At 31.5% G+C, this 11,202-nt stretch overlaps 1 long non-coding RNA gene across 2 annotated transcripts; it reads right to left on the reverse strand.

The window, feature by feature from the left end:
- Positions 1-312: 312 nt before the first annotated feature.
- LOC127712003 (uncharacterized) lies at positions 313-10,298 on the reverse strand. Of its 2 annotated transcripts, none has more exons than XR_007986922.1 (3): positions 9,986-10,298; positions 2,785-2,856; positions 313-378 (listed from the first exon to the last, which is right to left on the reverse strand). It is a non-coding gene; the product is annotated as an uncharacterized LOC127712003 (long non-coding RNA). The 2 variants fall into 2 exon arrangements; XR_007986923.1 differs by lacking the exon at positions 9,986-10,298 and adding an exon at positions 7,593-7,664.
- Positions 10,299-11,202: the final 904 nt, after the last annotated feature.

The raw sequence follows: 11,202 nt of genomic DNA on the forward strand, positions 1-11,202 counted from the left end.
TAGATACAGAATGTGGCGGGGTTTAACATGTTAGCGGGATCATAAACTGTTTGATGAAGTCATTGTGTATTGACAATTCCCTTCGAAACTCAACATGATTCCATTTCTAACATAATAAAAGAAAATCTAGAATCTTGTTTTTAATTCCTTAAAATTTCAAATCTGTAGAAATGGATCTTATGTCACTGTGTTGGATACCAAAATGTCATAAGTGCCAAAGTTGAATCAAAGGATAACAAATTGTTCATTAGGCAAATTCTATTGTCAGTCAAAATACTAATATAATAACAATATTTTTTTACTTACAAATATGCCAATGCCACGTTGTTCATGAAAGCATCATCAGGTACGCTAGTTAGATTATTGTTCGATAACTTCCTACATTAAATAAAACAAACCAGTTTTTTTTCAATTAAATGTTTTGTTTTAGATTTCGAAAACTTGCAGAAAAACAGATGAAGTATATAAAAAAAAGGCAATAGTAGTATATCGCTGTTCAAAAGTCATAAATCGATTGAGAGAAAACAAATCCGGGTTACAAACTACAACTGATGGAAACACCAACTATAGAGGAAAACAACGGAACAACAGAAACACTGAAGTGCAACAAAAAACAAACGCCAACATACATAGAAATGAACTATTTAATTCCAAATGTCCCATTCCTGACTTGGTACTTAAAGGAGAGTAAATCCTATGTATACAAGTCCCTTTGAACTGACAAAATGTAAAAACCGGTTGTATGACGATGTTTTTCATTGTATTAACATATGGTTTGAATAAACAAAGTACAATTAAGATGGACAACCTTGTCATTCGTTGGTTGTTTTATAACAGGTGTTGACTGTATCATGTGCACTTATAATTTATCTGTTACTTGACAAAATGGTACAGGTTTCAGCTATTTTTCCTTTTATTCACAACGTTTGATTTGTTAGGTGCATGATCATGACATTTTTAAAGACTTCGTTCTCCTTTCGATATGTTTTCAATATTTTTTATGTTTAGTCGCTGTGCTTATTCACGTATACCACAGTCTTCTTAAATCATAGTTTTTACGTACTATGAACGTTCAAGTTAAACACTAAGATGCTGTAGAAATGTCTTACAACAGTAAATTATATTCAATAACGCCGCATATGATTATGTTATCCTTACTGATGATATAAGAGCTAATCCGGAGGTAATATCTATTTTCTAGCGGGTTTCAAATAGATAAACATTTTAAAAAAGGCATCTCGGTATGTCATTTAGATTATAAGAATGGAAATTGTGTCCAAATTATGAATAGTTCTTGTCCAAATGTAACATCAAGTAATCAGGATATATCGGTCTTCTAGACCCGCCTGAATTCTCTTTCAAGCGTTTTTAAATAACTTTTACCTGTATATATTTACCTTTAATGCCAAACTAAAAATAATGTTAATGAAATTATATTTTACTTTGGATGATTTTAATATTACTATTCAACCTTAACTTTTTTGTGCGTAAATTCAAATATCTTCCCTCAGAAAGGAACAATTTAAATTGTGTAAACATCATTCTGTTTCAAACAAAAAGTTATGCATGGTCCTTTTATTGACAAACATACAATAGTAGTTCATATGGGTTATGAACTGTGCTACTCTTTCGACTTGTTTGTTGTTATTCACAAGAGTCGTTTGTCATACATAAAATAATAAAGAAGCTTACGTTATCCTTTAACCTCTGGTGTCGCTAAACAGACGATGTCCTGACGTTAAATAATTCACTGTTTGGTGACTGTGTTAAACACATCTATCTTATCGAACTTAAAATCAAGGATACCACCTAAATATATCTTGACTAACATTTAGGAATAAGAAGGATTGTTAGCAATAACACTGTAAATCAAAAGAATGAATTCAGTTTCAACTGTGATGTTTCCATTTCTAAGTAGCAACATTTTATTAGCGTTTCATAGAAAGTATAAATCTACGTGTTAAAACGATATTCAAGAGCTTGCGTTAATATCATTCTTTTTAGATAGAGAGTTACTGCTTTCGAGGAAGTTATCAAATAGTTGGTCAAAAGAGGTAAATCTGAAGTACTCTCCTTTCTCGAAAATTTAGCGTATGTCGTCATAAGTTTGTTGATTTTCTATGTCACAGATAACTACCGATTAGCTTCAGTTGTCTGAGTCACAACCCTGTCCTATAGTCTCGATGTTCACATAATCTAACACAAGTAAGGCTTATCATTGTCTTTTACCATGGACAACACGACCGGTTATACATATGGATCATGCACTGCCTACCTGTGCGGAGCGACTGTCATCATCCTCAGTGTTGGGTTCATGTCGGTCATACATTATTTGTATGTATTGTTTTGTAGACAGTTGTCTATCTTATGGTAGATTTTTCTATTTTCGTCGTAGTTTTGTGGGTTTCTGATCGAGTCATGTATTTGATTGTTCCTTTTGTATCTCCCGCATCCGTGTAATAACAATCTGGTCAGTATTTTACATTCATGTTAACACTTTTTTTTTTCATTACCTGGATTAAATTTAGAATTGATCAACAATATGGGGAATTAAACATACAATTCAATGTAAACGGTTTATGTTAGAGGTAATAAACGACCTATTTGTATCACATAATTTGTCTACATTGAACATATATGTTCGAAATAAAATAAACAGCAATGACCAGGGCAAAGGTTTGCAATGCCAAAGTTGAATCAAAAGTTTAGAATAACGAATTTTTGAAGGTAAATACTTTCCTGTCAACAAACATACTAACATGATTAAATTTATGTTTTACTTACAAATATGTCAACTCCACATTGTTCCGAAAAACAGCATCAGGTACGCTAGTTAGAATGTTGTTCGATATATCCCTACATAAAGATTAAAAAAAGCCCGTTTGTTCAATTAAATGTTTAAGATTTCGAACACTTACAAAAGACAGAGAAATACTTATATGAGAGTGATTCTTATAAGTTCATAGAATGTGGCGATAGTTAATGAGGAACTACCTAAAACAACGAGCAAAACTAGGCATTCTTAAACTACAGGAGCTAACATATTAATTCTAACAGCAATGTATTACCTGGTCTTCATTCCAGAGATGTTGGTTGTCTATTGTCCTCTCAAAAATGTTTGTTACTTGACAAATTAGTGCTGATCGCAGCTTGATATTTGTTTCTAATTTATTTAACGTCTCTTTGATTAATGCATGATAATGATATTTGTTTAAAGACTTTGTTCTCCTTTCGATAAGTTGTAAATATCTAGGATAGGCTTATTCACGTATGCCACAGTCTTCTTCAATTATGATTGTAACGTTCAATGAACGTTCAATTGAACTTTAAGATGCTGTAGAAATATCTTACAATAGTAAATCATATTCTATAACACCGCATAGGAATGTTATATACCTGTTAATGATATAAAAGCTTATCTGAAGGTAATATGTATTTTCCAACAAGTTTCAAACAAAGAAAAAAAATTAAAAAACATCTCGGTATGTCATTTTGATACCAAGAACAGAAATTGTGTCAAAATTTTGATTTTTTGTTGTGAATATACTTATGTTTTTACAAAACATGTTTTAACTACCATTCAAGTGATCAGAATATATTAGTCGGCCTGACCAACCTGCATTATTTCTAAAGCAATTCAAAGTAAATGTCTAACTAGATATATAAACCTTTTACATCGTTTATGCCGAACTAAAAATGATGTTCATGGAACTATATTTTACTTTGGAATATTTCAATATAACTTTGCATCCTTGATCATGTTGCACTTTGCACAAAACAGTAGATATAAGGTTCCCTATTTAGTTACATTCTTATTCATCACACCCATAAATATTCCAAGAAAGATTTAACAAATCAAAACAATAAATCAGAACACACATAACAAGTTCATATTATGTTTTAGATAAAAAAAAAATAACATAAAAACGGTGCAGTAACAGCAGGTATCGTATAGTTTTTGTCTGCTAGACAAGTCAAATCTGAGTCAATAGCCGAGGACCGTTCACCTCACTTTATGTGCAAGTGAACTATACAGCTGGTCTTTACTGGCCTGTATCTTTATAACTTTTATCTTGTATCTGAATTGTACGACCTTTTTGATTAGAGAGTAACACATTTTGTATTTTTGAGACAGTTGCAGATGAAACACAAAAGATGTATGTCCATACAGGTGTATGTACTAAATGTATGATGTTTGAAGCTATTTAGTTTTTAATAAATTAATGATTTTGCGTTAACACTCTTAGTTGTCTAAAAGGGGATACAAACTTGTAAAGGTGACCAGCAAACATAAAACCCTTCTCTATTCTACTATTGTCTTATAGTCTAGCAGTTAGTTAATGTATTTTTTTCATAAACATTTTCTTTCATTAAAAAATAAATGGCAAACAGTCTGGAGGCGAGAGTGGCGTCAATTAAAAGCTTTCTTTTGTCTCGCACCCCTTTTTGAAAGTTAGTGGATTGCCTCCTTTACCCCATTTCTAAGCCTCTACAAATAAATACCCTATTATCAGTGTAAATGTATGTCACAGATAACTACCGATTTGCTTCAGTTGTCTGAGCCACACTCCTGTCCTATAGTCTCGATGTTCACATAATCTAACAAAAGTAAGACTTATCTTTGTCTTTTACCATGGGCAACACGACCAGTTATACATATGGATCATGCACTGCCTACCTGTGCGGAGCGACTGTCATCATCCTCAGTGTTGGGTTCATGTCGGTCATACATTATTTGTATGTATTGTTTTGTAGACAGTTGTCTATCTTATGGTAGATTTTTCTATTTTCGTCGTGGTTTTGTGGGTTTCTGATCGACTCATGTATTTGATTGTTCCTTTTGTATCTCCCGCAGCCGTGTAATAACAATCTGGTCAGTATTTTACATTCATGTTAACACTTTTTTTTTTCATTACCTGGATTAAATTTAGAATTGATCAACACTATGGGGAATTAAACATACAATTCAATGTAAACGGTTTATGTTAGAGGTAATAAACGACCTATTTGTATCACATAATTTGTCTACATTGAACATATATGTTCGCAATTAAATAAACAGCAACGACCAGGGCAAAGGTTTGCAATGCCAAAGTTGAATCAAAAGATTAGAATAACGAATTTTTAAAGGTAAATACTTTCCTGTCAACAAACATACTAACATGATTAAAGTTATGTTTTACTTACAAATATCTCAACTCCACATTGTTCCGAAAAACAGCATCAGGTACGCTAATTAGAATGTTGTTCGATATATCCCTACATCAAGATAAAAAAAAAAGCCCGTTTGTTCAATTAAATGTTTAAGATTTCGAACACTTACAAAAGACAGAGAAGTACTTATATGAGAGTGATTCTTATAAGTTCATAGAATGTGGCGATAGTTGATGAGGAACTACTTAAAACATCGAGCAAAACTAGGCATTCTTAAACTACAGGAGCTAACATATTAATTCTAACAGCAATGTATTACCTGATCTTCATTCCAGAGATGTTGGTTGTCTATTGTCCTCTCAAAAATGTTTGTTACTTGACAAATTAGTGCTGATCGCAGCTTGATATTTGTTTCTAATTTATTTAACGTCTCTTTGATTAATGCATGATAATGATATTTGTTTAAAGACTTTGTTCTCCTTTCGATAAGTTGTAAATATCTAGGATAGGCTTATTCACGTATACCACACTCTTCTTCAATTATGATTGTAACGTTCAATGAACGTTCATTTGAATTTTAAGATGCTGTAGAAATATCTTACAATAGTAAATCATATTCTATAACACCGCATAGGAATGTTATACACCTGTTAATGATATAAAAGCTTATCTTAAGGTAATATGTATTTTCCAACAAGTTTCAAACAAAGAAAAAAAAATTAAAAAACATCTCGGTATGTCATTTTGATACCAAGAACAGAAATTGTGTCAAAATTTTGATTTTTTGTTGTGAAAATACTTATGTTTTTACAAAACATGTTTTAACTACCTTTCAAGTGATCAGAATATATTAGTCGGCCTGACCAACCTGCATTATTTCTAAAGCAGTTAAAAGTAAATGTCTAACTAGATATATAAACCTTTTACATCGTTTATGCCGAACTAAAAATGATGTTCATGGAAATATATTTTACTTTGGAATATTTCAATATAACTTTGCATCCTTGATCATGTTGCACTTTGCACAAAACAGTAGATATAAGGTTCCCTATTTAGTTACATTCTTATTCATCACACCCACAAATATTCCAAGAAAGATTTAACAAATCAAAACAATAAATCAGAACACACATAACAAGTTCATATTATGTTTTAGATAAAAAAAAAACAACATAAAAACGGTGCAGTAACAGCAGGTATCGTATAGTTTTTTTCTGCTAGACAAGTCAAATATGAGTCAATAGCCGAGGACCGTTCACCTCACTTTATGTGCAAGTGAACTATACGGCTGGTCTTTACTGGCCTGTATCTTTATAACTTTTATTTTGTATCTGAATTGTACGACCTTTTTGATTAGAGGGTAACACCTTTTGTATTTTTGAGACAGTTGCAGATGAAACACAAAAGAAGAATGTCCATACAGGTGTATGTACTAAATGTATGATGTTTGAAGCTATTTAGTTTTTAATAAATTAATGATTTTGCGTTAACACTCTAAGTTGTTTAAAAGGGGATACAAACTTGTAAAGGTGACAAGCAAACATAAAACCCTTCTTTATTCTACTAATGTCTTATAGTCTAGCAGTTAGTTAATGTATTTTTTTCATAAACATTTTCTTTCATTAAAAAATAAACGGCAAACAGTCTGGAGGCGAGAGTGGCGTCAATTAAAAGCTTTCTTTTGTCTCGCGCCCCTTTTTGAAAGTTAGGGGATTGCCTCCTTTACCCCATTTCTAAGCCTCTACAAATAAATACCCTATTATCAGTGTAAATGTATGTCACAGATAACTTCCGATTTGCTTCAGTTGTCTGAGCCACAATCCTGTCCTATAGTCTCGATGTTCACATAATCTAACACAAGTCAGACTTATCATTGTCTTTTACCATTGGCAACACGACCGGTTATACATATGGATCATGCACTGCCTACCTGTGCGGAGCGACTGTCATCATCCTCAGTGTTGGGTTCATGTCGGTCATACATTATTTGTATGTATTGTTTTGTAGACAGTTGTCTATCTTATGGTAGATTTTTCTATTTTCGTCGTGGTTTTGTGGGTTTCTGATCGACTCATGTATTTGATTGTTCCTTTTGTATCTCCCGCATCCGTGTAATAACAATCTGGTCAGTATTTTACATTCATGTTAACACTTTTATTTTCATTCCCAGGATTAAATTTAGAATTGATCAACAATATGGGGAATTAAACATACAATTCAATGTAAACGGTTTATGTTAGAGGTAATAAACGACCTATTAGTATCACATAATTTGTCTACATTGAACATATATGTTCGAAATAAAATAAACAGCAATGACCAGGGCAAAGGTTTGCAATGCCAAAGTTGAATCAAAAGATTAGAATAACGAATTTTTAAAGGTAAATATTTTCCTGTCAACAAACATACTAACATGATTAAAGTTATGTTTTACTTACAAATACATCAACTCCACATTGTTCCGAAAGACAGCATCAGTTACGCTAGTTAGAATGTTGTTCGATATATCCCTACATAAAGATAAAAAAAGCCCGTTTGTACAATTAAATGTTTAAGATTTCGAACACTTACAAAAGACAGAGAAGTACTTATATGAGAGTGATTCTTATAAGTTCATAGAATGTGGCGATAATTAATGAGGAACTACTTAAAACAACGAGCAAAACTAGGCATTCTTAAACTACAGGAGCTAACATATTAATTCTAACAGCAATGTATTACCTGATCTTCATTCTAGAGATGTTGGTTGTCTATTGTCCTCTCAAAAATGTTTGTTACTTGACAAATTAGTGCTGATCGCAGCTTGATTTTGTTTTCTAATTTATTTTACGTATCTTTGATCAATTTTATGATAATGATATTTGTTTAAAGACTTTGTTCTCCTTTCGATAAGTTGTAAATATCTAAGATAGGCTTATTCACGTATACCACAGTCTTCTTCAATTATGATTGTAACGTTCAATGAACGTTCATTTGAATTTTAAGATGCTGTAGAAATATCTTACAATAGTAAATCATATTCTATAACACCGCATAGGAATGTTATACACCTGTTAATGATATAAAAGCTAATTTTAAGGTAATATGTATTTTCCAACAAGTTTCAAACAAAGAAAAAAAATTAAAAAACATCTCGGTATGTCATTTTGATACCAAGAACAGAAATTGTGTCAAAATTTTGATTTTTTGTTGTGAAAATACTTATGTTTTTACAAAACATGTTTTAACTACCATTCAAGTGATCAGAATATATTAGTCGGCCTGACCAACCTGCATTAATTCTAAAGCAATTCAAAGTAAGTGTCTAACTAGATATATCAACCTTTTACATCGTTTATGCCGAACTAAAAATGATGTTCATGGAACTATATTTTACTTTGGAATATTTCAATATAACTTTGCATCCTTGAGCATGTTGCACTTTGCACAAAACAGTAGATATAAGGTTCCCTATTTAGTTACATTCTGATTCATCACACCCACAAATATTCCAAGAAAGATTTAACAAATCAAAACAATAAATCAGAACACACATAACAAGTTCATATTATGTTTTAGATAAAAAAAAATAACATAAAAACGGTGCAGTAACAGCAGGTATCGTATAGTTTTTTTCTGCTAGACAAGTCAAATCTGAGTCAATAGCCGAGGACCGTTCACCTCACTTTATGAACTATACAGCTGGTCTTTACTGGCCTGCATCTTTATAACTTTTATTTTGTATCTGAATTGTACGACCTTTTTGATTAAAGAGTAACACATTTTGTATTTTTGAGACAGTTGCAGATGAAACACAAACGATGTATGTCCATACAGGTGTATGTACTAAATGTATGATGTTTGAAGCTATTTAGTTTTTAACAAATTAATTATTTTGCGTTAACACTCTAAGTTGTCTAAAAGGGGATACAAACTTGTAAAGGTGACAAGCAAACATAAAACCCTTCTCTATTCTACTAATGTCTTATTGTCTAGCAGTTAGTTAATGTATTTTTTTCATAAACATTTTCTTTCATTAAAAAATAAATGGCAAACAGTCTGGAGGCGAGAGTGGCGTCAATTGAAAGCTTTCTTTTGTCTCGCGACCATTTTTGAAAGTTAGGGGATTGCCTTCTTGACCCCATTTCTAAGCCTCTACAAATAAATACCCTATTATCAGTGTAAATGTATGTCACAGATAACTACCGATTTGCTTCAGTTGTCTGAGCCACAATCCTGTCCTATAGTCTCGATGTTCACATAATCTAACACAAGTAAGACTTATCATTGTCTTTTACCATGGGCAACACGACCGGTTATACATATGGATCATGCACTGCCTACCTGTGCTGAGCGACTGTCATCATCCTCAGTGTTGGGTTCATGTCGGTCATACATTATTTGTATGTATTGTTTTGTAGACAGTTGTCTATCTTATGGTAGATTTTTCTATTTTCGTCGTAGTTTTGTGGGTCTCTGATCGACTCATGTATTTGATTGTTCCTTTTGTATCTCCCGCATCCGTGTTATAACAATCTGGTCAGTATTTTACATTCATGTAAACACTTTTTTTTTCATTCCCTTGATTAAATTTAGAATTGATCAACAATATGGGGAATTAAACATACAATTCAATGTAAATGGTTTATGTTAGAGGTAATAAACGACCTATTTGTATCACATAATTTGTCTACATTGAACATATATGTTCGAAATAAAATAAACAGCAATGACCAGAGCAAAGGTTTGCAATGCTAAAGTTGAATCAAAAGATTAGAAAAACGAATTTTTAAATGTAAATACTTTCCTGTCAACAAACATACTAACATGATTAAATTTATGTTTTACTTACAAATATTTCAACTCCACATTGTTCCGAAAGACAGCATCAGGTACGCTAGTTAGAAGGTTGTTCGATATATTCCTACATAAAGATAAATCCTGAATATCATAATATAAACATTAGACTGTAAATTTAATTATTTCTTTCTATTGATTCCATCTGGATGGAGGACACCCAGTGTTTTTATCCAAAACTTCTCCCGATTCTCTCTTTGCCTATTTTGCCATGTACAATCCTGTTCGATCACAAGGATCTTCATGTGATCAAAATCTTTCAGATTGTGATCTGGTAACCTGAAGTGTTGGCTGACAGGAATATACGGGATTTTGGATTAAAATCAATCGACCAAAACTTACCTGTATTATTACTGATCTATGTTTACACCTTATACATTATATATCAGTATTTTTTAAACTTTTAACAGTGAGGAAGGCCATTTGTTGAGCCGAAATATTTGCAATTATTGTATAATTTATATCATCTGTTCAGTTTTTCCATCTTTGTGCGATGATATTCAACACTTTTTAGTGTTTTGTTTTCCATCTATTTATCGGTATTGTTACACAATCTTTTAGACTCATATATATATATATATATATATTTCTCTATAACTATGTTATTTGTAGTGAATGAAAACATGATATTCTAATGATTATTTAACTCTCTACATTATTATATTATATTAAACTAGGTAACAGCCCAAAAACTATATACCATAATTCATAGCTAATTTTAAAAATGTACTTATCACGTGAACCAATAGTTTGATAAAAAATTGAATAAATAAACAATAAATATTTACAAAACACATACAAGCGCAAACAGCAGTTATTGTATGTTATTGTAAAGAAAGTACAGTAATAATAACTTGATAATTAGTAGTGATTTGTGTGTTAAATAATTTTTTTTAAAAATTTGATATTTTTTTTTTCAATTTTTACTGTCTGAATTACATCTGAAGTATTTTGCAACGGAATATTTCGAAGGCATTTTAAACAACTTAGCAGAAAGCAACGTTTTATATAGTTAGTAAGTAAGTTATATGTAGTGTGAATCCTTACACAAACAAACAAAACGAAGTCAATAATTTATACTATTACCGTTTTAAATAAACGTCCTTGTAGGTCCTTTTTGGTATTTGATAACCGTGCGATATTCGGGTACTCGAGTACATGTTGACATCCATAATATATCAGAAAGTTGTAAACAAATTGCTCCAGCAAACA

This window comes from Mytilus californianus, unplaced genomic scaffold, assembly GCF_021869535.1.
Source record: "Mytilus californianus isolate M0D057914Y unplaced genomic scaffold, xbMytCali1.0.p SCAF_8, whole genome shotgun sequence".
NCBI lineage: Eukaryota > Metazoa > Mollusca > Bivalvia > Mytilida > Mytilidae > Mytilus > Mytilus californianus.